Source organism: Diplotaxodon limnothrissa, linkage group LG3 (assembly GCF_057381915.1).
Source record: "Diplotaxodon limnothrissa isolate DT_005_m linkage group LG3, D_limnothrissa_male_GT1.1, whole genome shotgun sequence".
Taxonomy (NCBI): Eukaryota; Metazoa; Chordata; class Actinopteri; order Cichliformes; family Cichlidae; genus Diplotaxodon; species Diplotaxodon limnothrissa.
This window is the reverse complement of record NC_140598.1, coordinates 68,738,506-68,753,695: the sequence shown is the minus strand read 5'-3', so window position 1 is coordinate 68,753,695 and position 15,190 is coordinate 68,738,506. Positions and strand designations below refer to the sequence as shown.

Genomic DNA, 15,190 nt, shown 5'->3' with positions numbered 1-15,190 from the left:
CAGGGCCTGGTGTGATGTGAGTGGCCTGAGCAAGAGCCACAGGCCCTGGTGTGGTGTAAGTGGCCTCAATAGCAACTAAGGCCCTGGTGTGGTGTAACTGGCCTCAGCCAGCAGCCACAGGCCCTTGTGTGGTGTAAGTGGCCTCAGCCAGCAGCCACAGGCCCTGGTGTGGTGTAAGTGGCCTCAGCCAGTGCCACAGGCCCTGGTGTGGTGTAAGTGGCCTGCGCAAGAGCCACAGACCCTGGTGTGGTGTAATTGGCCTCAATAGCAACTAAGGCCCTGGTGTGGTGTAGGTGGCCTCAGCCAGCAGCCACAGGCCCTGGTGTGGTGTAAGTGGCCTCAGCCAGAGCCACAGGCCCTGATGTGGTGTAAGTGGCCCCAGCCGGTCACTCAGGCCCTGGTGTGGTGTAGGTGGCATCAGCTAGCAGCACAAGACATTGGAAAAGAGCCAAAAGCAGTGTCGTTAATGTGCCCTCATTAATGGGCAGCTGCTTTTGGTCTTTTAATACACTCCTTCTCTGGATCAAAAGCGGTTCAATGACATGAAAATGAAAGGCTTACAGCACCAGGTATTCCCAGGCAGTCTCCCATCCAAGTACTAACCAAGCCCAGCCCTGCTTAGCTTCCGAGATCAGACGAGGTCGGGCGTGCTCAGGGTGGTATGGCCGTAAGCTGCTGGCCCCAGCACAATGTCTCAATTTATGGATTCAAGTGATTAGGTGGCAAGTACCTGAAGTTACGAAGACAATCCTATAACCATACCTGCATGTTTGCATAATACCCTAACCCAAAGGCTCAGTTTGGCATTTATCCAACAGCACAGGCCCTGGATTGTTGAAGATGGCCTCAGGAACCAGCACAGGGCCTGGTGTGTTGTACATGGCCACAGCAAGCAGCACAGGGCCTGGTTTGGTGAAGATGGCCTCGGCCAGAAGCACAGGGCCTGGTGTGATGTGAGTGGCCTGAGCAAGAGCCACAGGCCCTGGTGTGGTGTAAGTGGCCTCAGCCAGCAGCCACAGGCCCTGGTGTGGTGTAGGTGGCCTCAGCCAGCAGCCACAGGCCCTGGTGTGGTGTAAGTGGCCTGAGCAAGAGCCACAGGCCCTGGTTTGGTGTAAGTGGCCTCAGCCAGCAGCCACAGGCCCTGGTGTGTTGTAAGTGGCCTCAGCCAGCAGCCACAGGCCCTGGTGTGGTGTAAGTGGCCTGAGCAAGAGCCACAGGCCCTGGTTTGGTGTAAGTGGCCTCAGCCAGCAGCCACAGGCCCTGGTGTGGTGTAAGTGGCCTCAGCCAGCAGCCACAGGCCCTGGTGTGTTGTAAGTGGCCTCAGCCAGCAGCCACAGGCCCTGGTGTGGTCTAAGTGGCCTCAGCCAGCAGCCACAGGCCCTGGTGTGGTGCAAGTCGCCTCAGCCAGAAGCCACAGGCACTGGTGTGGTGTAAGTGGCCTCAGCCAGCAGCAAAAGGGCCCTGGTGTGGTGTAAGTCGCCTCAGCCAGCAGCCACAGGCCCTGGTGTGGTGTAGGTGGCCTCAGCCAGCAGCCACAGGCCCTGGTGTGGTGTAAGTGGCCTCAATAGCAACTAAGGCCCTGGTGTGGTGTAAGTGGCTTCAGCCAGCAGCCACAGGCTCTGGTGTGGTGTAACTGGCCTCAGCCAGCAGCCACAGGCCCTGGTGTGGTGTAAGTGGCCTCAGCCAGAGCCACAGGCCCTGATGTGGTGTAAGTGGCCCCAGCCGGTCACTCAGGCCCTGGTGTGGTGTAGGTGGCATCAGCTAGCAGCACAGGGCCTGGTTTGGTGAAGATGGCCTCGGCCAGAAGCGCAGGGCCTGGTGTGATGTGAGTGGCCTGAGCAAGAGCCACAGGCACTGGTGTGGTGTAAGTGGCCTCAGCCAGCAGCCACAGGCCCTGGTGTGGTGTAAGTCGCCTCAGCCAGAAGCCACAGGCACTGGTGTGGTGTAAGTGGCCTCAGCCAGCAGCAAAAGGGCCCTGGTGTGGTGTAAGTCGCCTCAGCCAGCAGCCACAGGCCCTGGTGGGGTGTAGGTGGCCTCAGCCAGCAGCCACAGGCCCTGGTGTGGTGTAAGTGGCCTCAGCCAGCAGCCACAGGCCCTGGTGTGGTGTAAGTCGCCTCAGCCAGTGCCACAGGCCCTGGTGTGGTGTAAGTGGCCTGAGCAAGAGCCACAGACCCTGGTGTGGTGTAATTGGCCTCAATAGCAACTAAGGCCCTGGTGTGGTGTAAGTGGCTTCAGCCAGCAGCCACAAGCTCTGGTGTGGTGTAACTGGCCTCAGCCAGCAGCCACAGGCCCTGGTGTGGTGTAAGTGGCCTCAGCCAGCAGCCACAGGCCCTGGTGTGGTGTAAGTGGCCTCAGCCAGCAGCCACAGGCCCTGATGTGGTGTAAGTGGCCCCAGCCGGTCACTCAGGCCCTGGTGTGGTGTAAGTGGCCTCAGCCAGCAGCCACAGGCCCTGATGTGGTGTAAGTGGCCCCAGCCGGTCACTCAGGCCCTGGTGTGGTGTAGGTGGCATCAGCTAGCAGCACAAGACATTGGAAAACAGCCAAAAGCAATGTCGTTAATGTGCCCTCATTAATGGGGAGCTGCTTTTGGTCTTTTAATACACCCCTTCTCTGGATCAAAAGCGGTTCAATGACATGAAAATGAAAGGCTTACAGCACCAGGTATTCCCAGGCAGTCTCCCATCCAAGTACTAACCAAGCCCAGCCCTGCTTAGCTTCCGAGATCAGACGAGGTCAGGCGTGCTCAGGGTGGTATGGCCGTAAGCTGCTGGCCCCAGCACAATGTCTCAATTTATGGATTCAAGTGATTAGGTGGCAAGTACCTGAAGTTACGAAGACAATCCTATAACCATACCTGCATGTTTGCATAATACCCTAACCCAAAGGCTCAGTTTGGCATTTATCCAACAGCACAGGCCCTGGATTGTTGAAGATGGCCTCAAGAACCAGCACAGGACCTGGTGTGTTTTACATGGCCACAGCAAGCAGCACAGGGCCTGGTTTGGTGAAGATGGCCTCAGCAAGCAGCCACAGGCCCTGGTTTGGTGTAAGTGGCCTCAGCCAGCAGCCACAGGCCCTGGTGTGTTGTAAGTGGCCTCAGCCAGCAGCCACAGGCCCTGGTGTGGTCTAAGTGGCCTCAGCCAGTGCCACAGGCCCTGGTGTGGTGTAAGTGGCCTGAGCAAGAGCCACAGGCCCTGGTGTGGTGTAAGTGGCCTCAGCCAGCAGCCACAGGCCCTGGTGTGGTGTAAGTGGCCTCAGCCAGCAGCCACAGGCCCTGGTGTGGTGTAAGTGGCCTCAGCCAGAGCCACAGGCCCTGATGTGGTGTAAGTGGCCCCAGCCGGTCACTCAGGCCCTGGATTGTTGAAGATGGCCTCAGGAACCAGCACAGGGCCTGGTGTGTTGTACATGGCCACAGCAAGCAGCACAGGGCCTGGTTTGGTGAAGATGGCCTCGGCCAGAAGCGCAGGGCCTGGTGTGATGTGAGTGGCCTGAGCAAGAGCCACAGGCCCTGGTGTGGTGTAAGTGGCCTCAGCCAGCAGCCACAGGCCCTGGTGTGGTGTAAGTCGCCTCAGCCAGAAGCCACAGGCACTGGTGTGGTGTAAGTGGCCTCAGCCAGCAGCAAAAGGGCCCTGGTGTGGTGTAAGTGGCCTGAGCAAGAGCCACAGGCCCTGGTGTGGTGTAAGTGGCCTGAGCAAGAGCCACAGGCCCTGGTGTGGTGTAAGTGGCCTGAGCAAGTGCCACAGGCCCTGGTGTGGTGTAAGTCGCCTCAGCCAGAAGCCACAGGCACTGGTGTGGTGTAAGTGGCCTCAGCCAGCAGCAAAAGGGCCCTGGTGTGGTGTAAGTCGCCTCAGCCAGCAGCCACAGGCCCTGGTGTGGTGTAGGTGGCCTCAGCCAGCAGCCACAGGCCCTGGTGTGGTGTAAGTGGCCTCAATAGCAACTAAGGCCCTGGTGTGGTGTAAGTGGCTTCAGCCAGCAGCCACAGGCTCTGGTGTGGTGTAACTGGCCTCAGCCAGCAGCCACAGGCCCTGGTGTGGTGTAAGTGGCCTCAGCCAGAGCCACAGGCCCTGATGTGGTGTAAGTGGCCCCAGCCGGTCACTCAGGCCCTGGTGTGGTGTAGGTGGCATCAGCTAGCAGCACAAGACATTGGAAAAGAGCCAAAAGCAGTGTTGTTAATGTGCCCTCATTAATGGGCAGATGCTTTTGGTCTTTTAATACACCCCTTCTCTGGATCAAAAGCGGTTCAATGACATGAAAAGGAAAGGCTTACAGCACCAGGTATTCCCAGGCAGTCTCCCATCCAAGTACTAACCAAGCCCAGCCCTGCTTAGCTTCCGAGATCAGACGAGGTCGGGCGTGCTCAGGGTGGTATGGCCGTAAGCTGCTGGCCCCAGCACAATGTCTCAATTTATGGATTCAAGTGATTAGGTGGCAAGTACCTGAAGTTACGAAGACAATCCTATAACCATACCTGCATGTTTGCATAATACCCTAACCCAAAGGCTCAGTTTGGCATTTATCCAACAGCACAGGCCCTGGATTGTTGAAGATGGCCTCAGGAACCAGCACAGGGCCTGGTGTGTTGTACATGGCCACAGCAAGCAGCACAGGGCCTGGTTTGGTGAAGATGGCCTCGGCCAGAAGCGCAGGGCCTGGTGTGATGTGAGTGGCCTGAGCAAGAGCCACAGGCCCTGGTGTGGTGTAAGTGGCCTCAGCCAGCAGCCACAGGCCCTGGTGTGGTGTAAGTGGCCTGAGCAAGTGCCACAGGCCCTGGTGTGGTGTAAGTGACCTAAGCCAGAGCCACAGGCCCTGGTGTGGTGTAAGTGGCCTCAATAGCAAATAAGGCCCTGGTGTGGTGTAAGTGGCCTGAGCAAGAGCCACAGGGCCTGGTTTGGTGAAGATGGCCTCGGCCAGAAGCGCAGGGTCTGGTGTGATGTGAGTGGCCTGAGCAAGAGCCACAGGCCCTGGTGTGGTGTAAGTGGCCTCAGCCAGCAGCAAAAGGGCCCTGGTGTGGTGTAAGTGGCCTGAGCAAGAGCCACAGGCCCTGGTGTGGTGTAAGTGGCCTGAGCAAGAGCCACAGGCCCTGGTGTGGTGTAAGTGGCCTGAGCAAGTGCCACAGGCCCTGGTGTGGTGTAAGTCGCCTCAGCCAGAAGCCACAGGCACTGGTGTGGTGTAAGTGGCCTCAGGAACCAGCACAGGGCCTGGTGTGTTGTACATGGCCACAGCTAGCAGCAGAGGGCCAGGTTTGGTGAAGATGGCCTCGGCCAGAAGCGCAGGGCCTGGTGTGATGTGAGTGGCCTGAGCAAGAGCCACAGGCCCTGGTGTGGTGTAAGTGGCCTCAGCCAGCAGCCACAGGCCCTGGTGTGGTGTAAGTCGCCTCAGCCAGAAGCCACAGGCACTGGTGTGGTGTAAGTGGCCTCAGGAACCAGCACAGGGCCTGGTGTGTTGTACATGGCCACAGCTAGCAGCAGAGGGCCAGGTTTGGTGAAGATGGCCTCGGCCAGAAGCGCAGGGCCTGGTGTGATGTGAGTGGCCTGAGCAAGAGCCACAGGCCCTGGTGTGGTGTAAGTGGCCTCAATAGCAACTAAGGCCCTGGTGTGGTGTAACTGGCCTCAGCCAGCAGCCACAGGCCCTTGTGTGGTGTAAGTGGCCTCAGCCAGCAGCCACAGGCCCTGGTGTGGTGTAAGTGGCCTCAGCCAGTGCCACAGGCCCTGGTGTGGTGTAAGTGGCCTGCGCAAGAGCCACAGACCCTGGTGTGGTGTAATTGGCCTCAATAGCAACTAAGGCCCTGGTGTGGTGTAGGTGGCCTCAGCCAGCAGCCACAGGCCCTGGTGTGGTGTAAGTGGCCTCAGCCAGAGCCACAGGCCCTGATGTGGTGTAAGTGGCCCCAGCCGGTCACTCAGGCCCTGGTGTGGTGTAGGTGGCATCAGCTAGCAGCACAAGACATTGGAAAAGAGCCAAAAGCAGTGTCGTTAATGTGCCCTCATTAATGGGCAGCTGCTTTTGGTCTTTTAATACACTCCTTCTCTGGATCAAAAGCGGTTCAATGACATGAAAATGAAAGGCTTACAGCACCAGGTATTCCCAGGCAGTCTCCCATCCAAGTACTAACCAAGCCCAGCCCTGCTTAGCTTCCGAGATCAGACGAGGTCGGGCGTGCTCAGGGTGGTATGGCCGTAAGCTGCTGGCCCCAGCACAATGTCTCAATTTATGGATTCAAGTGATTAGGTGGCAAGTACCTGAAGTTACGAAGACAATCCTATAACCATACCTGCATGTTTGCATAATACCCTAACCCAAAGGCTCAGTTTGGCATTTATCCAACAGCACAGGCCCTGGATTGTTGAAGATGGCCTCAGGAACCAGCACAGGGCCTGGTGTGTTGTACATGGCCACAGCAAGCAGCACAGGGCCTGGTTTGGTGAAGATGGCCTCGGCCAGAAGCACAGGGCCTGGTGTGATGTGAGTGGCCTGAGCAAGAGCCACAGGCCCTGGTGTGGTGTAAGTGGCCTCAGCCAGCAGCCACAGGCCCTGGTGTGGTGTAGGTGGCCTCAGCCAGCAGCCACAGGCCCTGGTGTGGTGTAAGTGGCCTGAGCAAGAGCCACAGGCCCTGGTTTGGTGTAAGTGGCCTCAGCCAGCAGCCACAGGCCCTGGTGTGTTGTAAGTGGCCTCAGCCAGCAGCCACAGGCCCTGGTGTGGTGTAAGTGGCCTGAGCAAGAGCCACAGGCCCTGGTTTGGTGTAAGTGGCCTCAGCCAGCAGCCACAGGCCCTGGTGTGGTGTAAGTGGCCTCAGCCAGCAGCCACAGGCCCTGGTGTGTTGTAAGTGGCCTCAGCCAGCAGCCACAGGCCCTGGTGTGGTCTAAGTGGCCTCAGCCAGCAGCCACAGGCCCTGGTGTGGTGCAAGTCGCCTCAGCCAGAAGCCACAGGCACTGGTGTGGTGTAAGTGGCCTCAGCCAGCAGCAAAAGGGCCCTGGTGTGGTGTAAGTCGCCTCAGCCAGCAGCCACAGGCCCTGGTGTGGTGTAGGTGGCCTCAGCCAGCAGCCACAGGCCCTGGTGTGGTGTAAGTGGCCTCAATAGCAACTAAGGCCCTGGTGTGGTGTAAGTGGCTTCAGCCAGCAGCCACAGGCTCTGGTGTGGTGTAACTGGCCTCAGCCAGCAGCCACAGGCCCTGGTGTGGTGTAAGTGGCCTCAGCCAGAGCCACAGGCCCTGATGTGGTGTAAGTGGCCCCAGCCGGTCACTCAGGCCCTGGTGTGGTGTAGGTGGCATCAGCTAGCAGCACAGGGCCTGGTTTGGTGAAGATGGCCTCGGCCAGAAGCGCAGGGCCTGGTGTGATGTGAGTGGCCTGAGCAAGAGCCACAGGCACTGGTGTGGTGTAAGTGGCCTCAGCCAGCAGCCACAGGCCCTGGTGTGGTGTAAGTCGCCTCAGCCAGAAGCCACAGGCACTGGTGTGGTGTAAGTGGCCTCAGCCAGCAGCAAAAGGGCCCTGGTGTGGTGTAAGTCGCCTCAGCCAGCAGCCACAGGCCCTGGTGGGGTGTAGGTGGCCTCAGCCAGCAGCCACAGGCCCTGGTGTGGTGTAAGTGGCCTCAGCCAGCAGCCACAGGCCCTGGTGTGGTGTAAGTCGCCTCAGCCAGTGCCACAGGCCCTGGTGTGGTGTAAGTGGCCTGAGCAAGAGCCACAGACCCTGGTGTGGTGTAATTGGCCTCAATAGCAACTAAGGCCCTGGTGTGGTGTAAGTGGCTTCAGCCAGCAGCCACAAGCTCTGGTGTGGTGTAACTGGCCTCAGCCAGCAGCCACAGGCCCTGGTGTGGTGTAAGTGGCCTCAGCCAGCAGCCACAGGCCCTGGTGTGGTGTAAGTGGCCTCAGCCAGCAGCCACAGGCCCTGATGTGGTGTAAGTGGCCCCAGCCGGTCACTCAGGCCCTGGTGTGGTGTAAGTGGCCTCAGCCAGCAGCCACAGGCCCTGATGTGGTGTAAGTGGCCCCAGCCGGTCACTCAGGCCCTGGTGTGGTGTAGGTGGCATCAGCTAGCAGCACAAGACATTGGAAAACAGCCAAAAGCAATGTCGTTAATGTGCCCTCATTAATGAGGAGCTGCTTTTGGTCTTTTAATACACCCCTTCTCTGGATCAAAAGCGGTTCAATGACATGAAAATGAAAGGCTTACAGCACCAGGTATTCCCAGGCAGTCTCCCATCCAAGTACTAACCAAGCCCAGCCCTGCTTAGCTTCCGAGATCAGACGAGGTCAGGCGTGCTCAGGGTGGTATGGCCGTAAGCTGCTGGCCCCAGCACAATGTCTCAATTTATGGATTCAAGTGATTAGGTGGCAAGTACCTGAAGTTACGAAGACAATCCTATAACCATACCTGCATGTTTGCATAATACCCTAACCCAAAGGCTCAGTTTGGCATTTATCCAACAGCACAGGCCCTGGATTGTTGAAGATGGCCTCAAGAACCAGCACAGGACCTGGTGTGTTTTACATGGCCACAGCAAGCAGCACAGGGCCTGGTTTGGTGAAGATGGCCTCAGCAAGCAGCCACAGGCCCTGGTTTGGTGTAAGTGGCCTCAGCCAGCAGCCACAGGCCCTGGTGTGTTGTAAGTGGCCTCAGCCAGCAGCCACAGGCCCTGGTGTGGTCTAAGTGGCCTCAGCCAGTGCCACAGGCCCTGGTGTGGTGTAAGTGGCCTGAGCAAGAGCCACAGGCCCTGGTGTGGTGTAAGTGGCCTCAGCCAGCAGCCACAGGCCCTGGTGTGGTGTAAGTGGCCTCAGCCAGCAGCCACAGGCCCTGGTGTGGTGTAAGTGGCCTCAGCCAGAGCCACAGGCCCTGATGTGGTGTAAGTGGCCCCAGCCGGTCACTCAGGCCCTGGATTGTTGAAGATGGCCTCAGGAACCAGCACAGGGCCTGGTGTGTTGTACATGGCCACAGCAAGCAGCACAGGGCCTGGTTTGGTGAAGATGGCCTCGGCCAGAAGCGCAGGGCCTGGTGTGATGTGAGTGGCCTGAGCAAGAGCCACAGGCCCTGGTGTGGTGTAAGTGGCCTCAGCCAGCAGCCACAGGCCCTGGTGTGGTGTAAGTCGCCTCAGCCAGAAGCCACAGGCACTGGTGTGGTGTAAGTGGCCTCAGCCAGCAGCAAAAGGGCCCTGGTGTGGTGTAAGTGGCCTGAGCAAGAGCCACAGGCCCTGGTGTGGTGTAAGTGGCCTGAGCAAGAGCCACAGGCCCTGGTGTGGTGTAAGTGGCCTGAGCAAGTGCCACAGGCCCTGGTGTGGTGTAAGTCGCCTCAGCCAGAAGCCACAGGCACTGGTGTGGTGTAAGTGGCCTCAGCCAGCAGCAAAAGGGCCCTGGTGTGGTGTAAGTCGCCTCAGCCAGCAGCCACAGGCCCTGGTGTGGTGTAGGTGGCCTCAGCCAGCAGCCACAGGCCCTGGTGTGGTGTAAGTGGCCTCAATAGCAACTAAGGCCCTGGTGTGGTGTAAGTGGCTTCAGCCAGCAGCCACAGGCTCTGGTGTGGTGTAACTGGCCTCAGCCAGCAGCCACAGGCCCTGGTGTGGTGTAAGTGGCCTCAGCCAGAGCCACAGGCCCTGATGTGGTGTAAGTGGCCCCAGCCGGTCACTCAGGCCCTGGTGTGGTGTAGGTGGCATCAGCTAGCAGCACAAGACATTGGAAAAGAGCCAAAAGCAGTGTTGTTAATGTGCCCTCATTAATGGGCAGATGCTTTTGGTCTTTTAATACACCCCTTCTCTGGATCAAAAGCGGTTCAATGACATGAAAAGGAAAGGCTTACAGCACCAGGTATTCCCAGGCAGTCTCCCATCCAAGTACTAACCAAGCCCAGCCCTGCTTAGCTTCCGAGATCAGACGAGGTCGGGCGTGCTCAGGGTGGTATGGCCGTAAGCTGCTGGCCCCAGCACAATGTCTCAATTTATGGATTCAAGTGATTAGGTGGCAAGTACCTGAAGTTACGAAGACAATCCTATAACCATACCTGCATGTTTGCATAATACCCTAACCCAAAGGCTCAGTTTGGCATTTATCCAACAGCACAGGCCCTGGATTGTTGAAGATGGCCTCAGGAACCAGCACAGGGCCTGGTGTGTTGTACATGGCCACAGCAAGCAGCACAGGGCCTGGTTTGGTGAAGATGGCCTCGGCCAGAAGCGCAGGGCCTGGTGTGATGTGAGTGGCCTGAGCAAGAGCCACAGGCCCTGGTGTGGTGTAAGTGGCCTCAGCCAGCAGCCACAGGCCCTGGTGTGGTGTAAGTGGCCTGAGCAAGTGCCACAGGCCCTGGTGTGGTGTAAGTGACCTAAGCCAGAGCCACAGGCCCTGGTGTGGTGTAAGTGGCCTCAATAGCAAATAAGGCCCTGGTGTGGTGTAAGTGGCCTGAGCAAGAGCCACAGGGCCTGGTTTGGTGAAGATGGCCTCGGCCAGAAGCGCAGGGTCTGGTGTGATGTGAGTGGCCTGAGCAAGAGCCACAGGCCCTGGTGTGGTGTAAGTGGCCTCAGCCAGCAGCAAAAGGGCCCTGGTGTGGTGTAAGTGGCCTGAGCAAGAGCCACAGGCCCTGGTGTGGTGTAAGTGGCCTGAGCAAGAGCCACAGGCCCTGGTGTGGTGTAAGTGGCCTGAGCAAGTGCCACAGGCCCTGGTGTGGTGTAAGTCGCCTCAGCCAGAAGCCACAGGCACTGGTGTGGTGTAAGTGGCCTCAGCCAGCAGCAAAAGGGCCCTGGTGTGGTGTAAGTCGCCTCAGCCAGCAGCCACAGGCCCTGGTGTGGTGTAGGTGGCCTCAGCCAGCAGCCACAGGCCCTGGTGTGGTGTAAGTGGCCTCAATAGCAACTAAGGCCCTGGTGTGGTGTAAGTGGCTTCAGCCAGCAGCCACAGGCTCTGGTGTGGTGTAACTGGCCTCAGCCAGCAGCCACAGGCCCTGGTGTGGTGTAAGTGGCCTCAGCCAGAGCCACAGGCCCTGATGTGGTGTAAGTGGCCCCAGCCGGTCACTCAGGCCCTGGTGTGGTGTAGGTGGCATCAGCTAGCAGCACAAGACATTGGAAAAGAGCCAAAAGCAGTGTTGTTAATGTGCCCTCATTAATGGGCAGATGCTTTTGGTCTTTTAATACACCCCTTCTCTGGATCAAAAGCGGTTCAATGACATGAAAAGGAAAGGCTTACAGCACCAGGTATTCCCAGGTAGTCTCCCATCCAAGTACTAACCAAGCCCAGCCCTGCTTAGCTTCCGAGATCAGACGAGGTCGGGCGTGCTCAGGGTGGTATGGCCGTAAGCTGCTGGCCCCAGCACAATGTCTCAATTTATGGATTCAAGTGATTAGGTGGCAAGTACCTGAAGTTACGAAGACAATCCTATAACCATACCTGCATGTTTGCATAATACCCTAACCCAAAGGCTCAGTTTGGCATTTATCCAACAGCACAGGCCCTGGATTGTTGAAGATGGCCTCAGGAACCAGCACAGGGCCTGGTGTGTTGTACATGGCCACAGCAAGCAGCACAGGGCCTGGTTTGGTGAAGATGGCCTCGGCCAGAAGCGCAGGGCCTGGTGTGATGTGAGTGGCCTGAGCAATAGCCACAGGCCCTGGTGTGGTGTAAGTGGCCTCAGCCAGCAGCCACAGGCCCTGGTGTGGTGTAAGTGGCCTGAGCAAGTGCCACAGGCCCTGGTGTGGTGTAAGTGACCTAAGCCAGAGCCACAGGCCCTGGTGTGGTGTAAGTGGCCTCAATAGCAAATAAGGCCCTGGTGTGGTGTAAGTGGCCTGAGCAAGAGCCACAGGGCCTGGTTTGGTGAAGATGGCCTCGGCCAGAAGCGCAGGGTCTGGTGTGATGTGAGTGGCCTGAGCAAGAGCCACAGGCCCTGGTGTGGTGTAAGTGGCCTCAGCCAGCAGCCACAGGCCCTGGTGTGGTGTAAGTCGCCTCAGCCAGATGCCACAGGCACTGGTGTGGTGTAAGTGGCCTCAGGAACCAGCACAGGGCCTGGTGTGTTGTACATGGCCACAGCTAGCAGCAGAGGGCCAGGTTTGGTGAAGATGGCCTCGGCCAGAAGCGCAGGGCCTGGTGTGATGTGAGTGGCCTGAGCAAGAGCCACAGGCCCTGGTGTGGTGTAAGTGGCCTCAGCCAGCAGCCACAGGCCCTGGTGTGGTGTAAGTCGCCTCAGCCAGAAGCCACAGGCACTGGTGTGGTGTAAGTGGCCCCAGCCGGTCACTCAGGCCCTGGTGTGGTGTAAGTGGCCTGAGCAAGAGCCACAGACCCTGGTGTGGTGTAATTGGCCTCAATAGCAACTAAGGCCCTGGTGTGGTGTAACTGGCCTCAGCCAGCAGCCACAGGCCCTGGTGTGGTGTAAGTGGCCTCAGCCAGAGCCACAGGCCCTGATGTGGTGTAAGTGGCCCCAGCCGGTCACTCAGGCCCTGGATTGTTGAAGATGGCCTCAGGAACCAGCACAGGGCCTGGTGTGGTGTAAGTGGCCTGAGCAAGAGCCACAGGCCCTGGTGTGGTGTAAGTGGCCTGAGCAAGAGCCACAGGCCCTGGTGTGGTGTAAGTGGCCTGAGCAAGAGCCACAGGGCCTGGTTTGGTGAAGATGGCCTCAGCCAGAAGCGCAGGGCCTGGTGTGATGTGAGTGGCCTGAGCAAGAGCCACAGGCCCTGGTGTGGTGTAAGTGGCCTCAGCCAGCAGCCACAGGCCCTGGTGTGGTGTAAGTGGCCTCAGCCAGCAGCCACAGGCCCTGGTGTGGTGTAGGTGGCCTCAGCCAGCAGCCACAGGCCCTGGTGTGGTGTAAGTGGCCTCAGCCAGTGCCACAGGCCCTGGTGTGGTGTAAGTGGCCTGAGCAAGAGCCACAGACCCTGGTGTGGTGTAATTGGCCTCAATAGCAACTAAGGCCCTGGTGTGGTGTAGGTGGCCTCAGCCAGCAGCCACAGGCCCTGGTGTGGTGTAAGTGGCCTCAGCCAGAGCCACAGGCCCTGATGTGGTGTAAGTGGCCCCAGCCGGTCACTCAGGCCCTGGTGTGGTGTAGGTGGCATCAGCTAGCAGCACAAGACATTGGAAAAGAGCCAAAAGCAGTGTCGTTAATGTGCCCTCATTAATGGGCAGCTGCTTTTGGTCTTTTAATACACCCCTTCTCTGGATCAAAAGCGGTTCAATGACATGAAAATGAAAGGCTTACAGCACCAGGTATTCCCAGGCAGTCTCCCATCCAAGTACTAACCAAGCCCAGCCCTGCTTAGCTTCCGAGATCAGACGAGGTCGGGCGTGCTCAGGGTGGTATGGCCGTAAGCTGCTGGCCCCAGCACAATGTCTCAATTTATGGATTCAAGTGATTAGGTGGCAAGTACCTGAAGTTACGAAGACAATCCTATAACCATACCTGCATGTTTGCATAATACCCTAACCCAAAGGCTCAGTTTGGCATTTATCCAACAGCACAGGCCCTGGATTGTTGAAGATGGCCTCAGGAACCAGCACAGGGCCTGGTGTGTTGTACATGGCCACAGCAAGCAGCACAGGGCCTGGTTTGGTGAAGATGGCCTCGGCCAGAAGCGCAGGGCCTGGTGTGATGTGAGTGGCCTGAGCAAGAGCCACAGGCCCTGGTGTGGTGTAAGTGGCCTCAGCCAGCAGCCACAGGCCCTGGTGTGGTGTAGGTGGCCTCAGCCAGCAGCCACAGGCCCTGGTGTGGTGTAAGTGGCCTGAGCAAGAGCCACAGGCCCTGGTTTGGTGTAAGTGGCCTCAGCCAGCAGCCACAGGCCCTGGTGTGTTGTAAGTGGCCTCAGCCAGCAGCCACAGGCCCTGGTGTGGTGTAAGTGGCCTGAGCAAGAGCCACAGGCCCTGGTTTGGTGTAAGTGGCCTCAGCCAGCAGCCACAGGCCCTGGTGTGTTGTAAGTGGCCTCAGCCAGCAGCCACAGGCCCTGGTGTGGTCTAAGTGGCCTCAGCCAGTGCCACAGGCCCTGGTGTGGTGTAAGTGGCCTGAGCAAGAGCCACAGGCCCTGGTGTGGTGTAAGTGGCCTGAGCAAGTGCCACAGGCCCTGGTGTGGTGTAAGTGGCCTAAGCCAGAGCCACAGGCCCTGGTGTGGTGTAAGTGGCCTCAATAGCAAATAAGGCCCTGGTGTGGTGTAAGTGGCCTGAGCAAGAGCCACAGGGCCTGGTTTGGTGAAGATGGCCTCAGCCAGAAGCGCAGGGCCTGGTGTGATGTGAGTGGCCTGAGCAAGAGCCACAGGCCCTGGTGTGGTGTAAGTGGCCTCAGCCAGCAGCCACAGGCCCTGGTGTGGTGCAAGTCGCCTCAGCCAGAAGCCACAGGCACTGGTGTGGTGTAAGTGGCCTCAGCCAGCAGCAAAAGGGCCCTGGTGTGGTGTAAGTCGCCTCAGCCAGCAGCCACAGGCCCTGGTGTGGTGTAGGTGGCCTCAGCCAGCAGCCACAGGCCCTGGTGTGGTGTAAGTGGCCTCAATAGCAACTAAGGCCCTGGTGTGGTGTAAGTGGCTTCAGCCAGCAGCCACAGGCTCTGGTGTGGTGTAACTGGCCTCAGCCAGCAGCCACAGGCCCTGGTGTGGTGTAAGTGGCCTCAGCCAGAGCCACAGGCCCTGATGTGGTGTAAGTGGCCCCAGCCGGTCACTCAGGCCCTGGTGTGGTGTAGGTGGCATCAGCTAGCAGCACAGGGCCTGGTTTGGTGAAGATGGCCTCGGCCAGAAGCGCAGGGCCTGGTGTGATGTGAGTGGCCTGAGCAAGAGCCACAGGCACTGGTGTGGTGTAAGTGGCCTCAGCCAGCAGCCACAGGCCCTGGTGTGGTGTAAGTCGCCTCAGCCAGAAGCCACAGGCACTGGTGTGGTGTAAGTGGCCTCAGCCAGCAGCAAAAGGGCCCTGGTGTGGTGTAAGTCGCCTCAGCCAGCAGCCACAGGCCCTGGTGGGGTGTAGGTGGCCTCAGCCAGCAGCCACAGGCCCTGGTGTGGTGTAAGTGGCCTCAGCCAGCAGCCACAGGCCCTGGTGTGGTGTAAGTCGCCTCAGCCAGTGCCACAGGCCCTGGTGTGGTGTAAGTGGCCTGAGCAAGAGCCACAGACCCTGGTGTGGTGTAATTGGCCTCAATAGCAACTAAGGCCCTGGTGTGGTGTAAGTGGCTTCAGCCAGCAGCCACAAGCTCTGGTGTGGTGTAACTGGCCTCAGCCAGCAGCCACAGGCCCTGGTGTGGTGTAAGTGGCCTCAGCCAGCAGCCACAGGCCCTGATGT

General features: G+C 58.7%; 8 non-coding genes across 8 annotated transcripts; all 8 read right to left on the bottom strand.

The window, feature by feature from the left end:
* Positions 1–554: 554 nt before the first annotated feature.
* LOC146637376 (5S ribosomal RNA) lies at positions 555–673 on the bottom strand. The gene has a single exon (XR_014905910.1). It is a non-coding gene; the product is annotated as a 5S ribosomal RNA (ribosomal RNA).
* Positions 674–2,646: 1,973 nt separating this feature from the next.
* On the bottom strand, positions 2,647–2,765 carry LOC146637375 (5S ribosomal RNA). Its single transcript, XR_014905593.1, has one exon. It is a non-coding gene; the product is annotated as a 5S ribosomal RNA (ribosomal RNA).
* Positions 2,766–4,260: 1,495 nt separating this feature from the next.
* Positions 4,261–4,379, bottom strand: LOC146637374 (5S ribosomal RNA). The gene has a single exon (XR_014905909.1). It is a non-coding gene; the product is annotated as a 5S ribosomal RNA (ribosomal RNA).
* Positions 4,380–6,060: 1,681 nt separating this feature from the next.
* On the bottom strand, positions 6,061–6,179 carry LOC146637373 (5S ribosomal RNA). Its single transcript, XR_014905908.1, has one exon. It is a non-coding gene; the product is annotated as a 5S ribosomal RNA (ribosomal RNA).
* Positions 6,180–8,152: 1,973 nt separating this feature from the next.
* LOC146637372 (5S ribosomal RNA) lies at positions 8,153–8,271 on the bottom strand. The gene has a single exon (XR_014905592.1). It is a non-coding gene; the product is annotated as a 5S ribosomal RNA (ribosomal RNA).
* A 1,495-nt stretch (positions 8,272–9,766) lies between these two features.
* On the bottom strand, positions 9,767–9,885 carry LOC146637371 (5S ribosomal RNA). The gene has a single exon (XR_014905907.1). It is a non-coding gene; the product is annotated as a 5S ribosomal RNA (ribosomal RNA).
* A 1,254-nt stretch (positions 9,886–11,139) lies between these two features.
* LOC146637370 (5S ribosomal RNA) lies at positions 11,140–11,258 on the bottom strand. The gene has a single exon (XR_014905562.1). It is a non-coding gene; the product is annotated as a 5S ribosomal RNA (ribosomal RNA).
* Positions 11,259–13,135: 1,877 nt separating this feature from the next.
* On the bottom strand, positions 13,136–13,254 carry LOC146637369 (5S ribosomal RNA). The gene has a single exon (XR_014905906.1). It is a non-coding gene; the product is annotated as a 5S ribosomal RNA (ribosomal RNA).
* Positions 13,255–15,190: the final 1,936 nt, after the last annotated feature.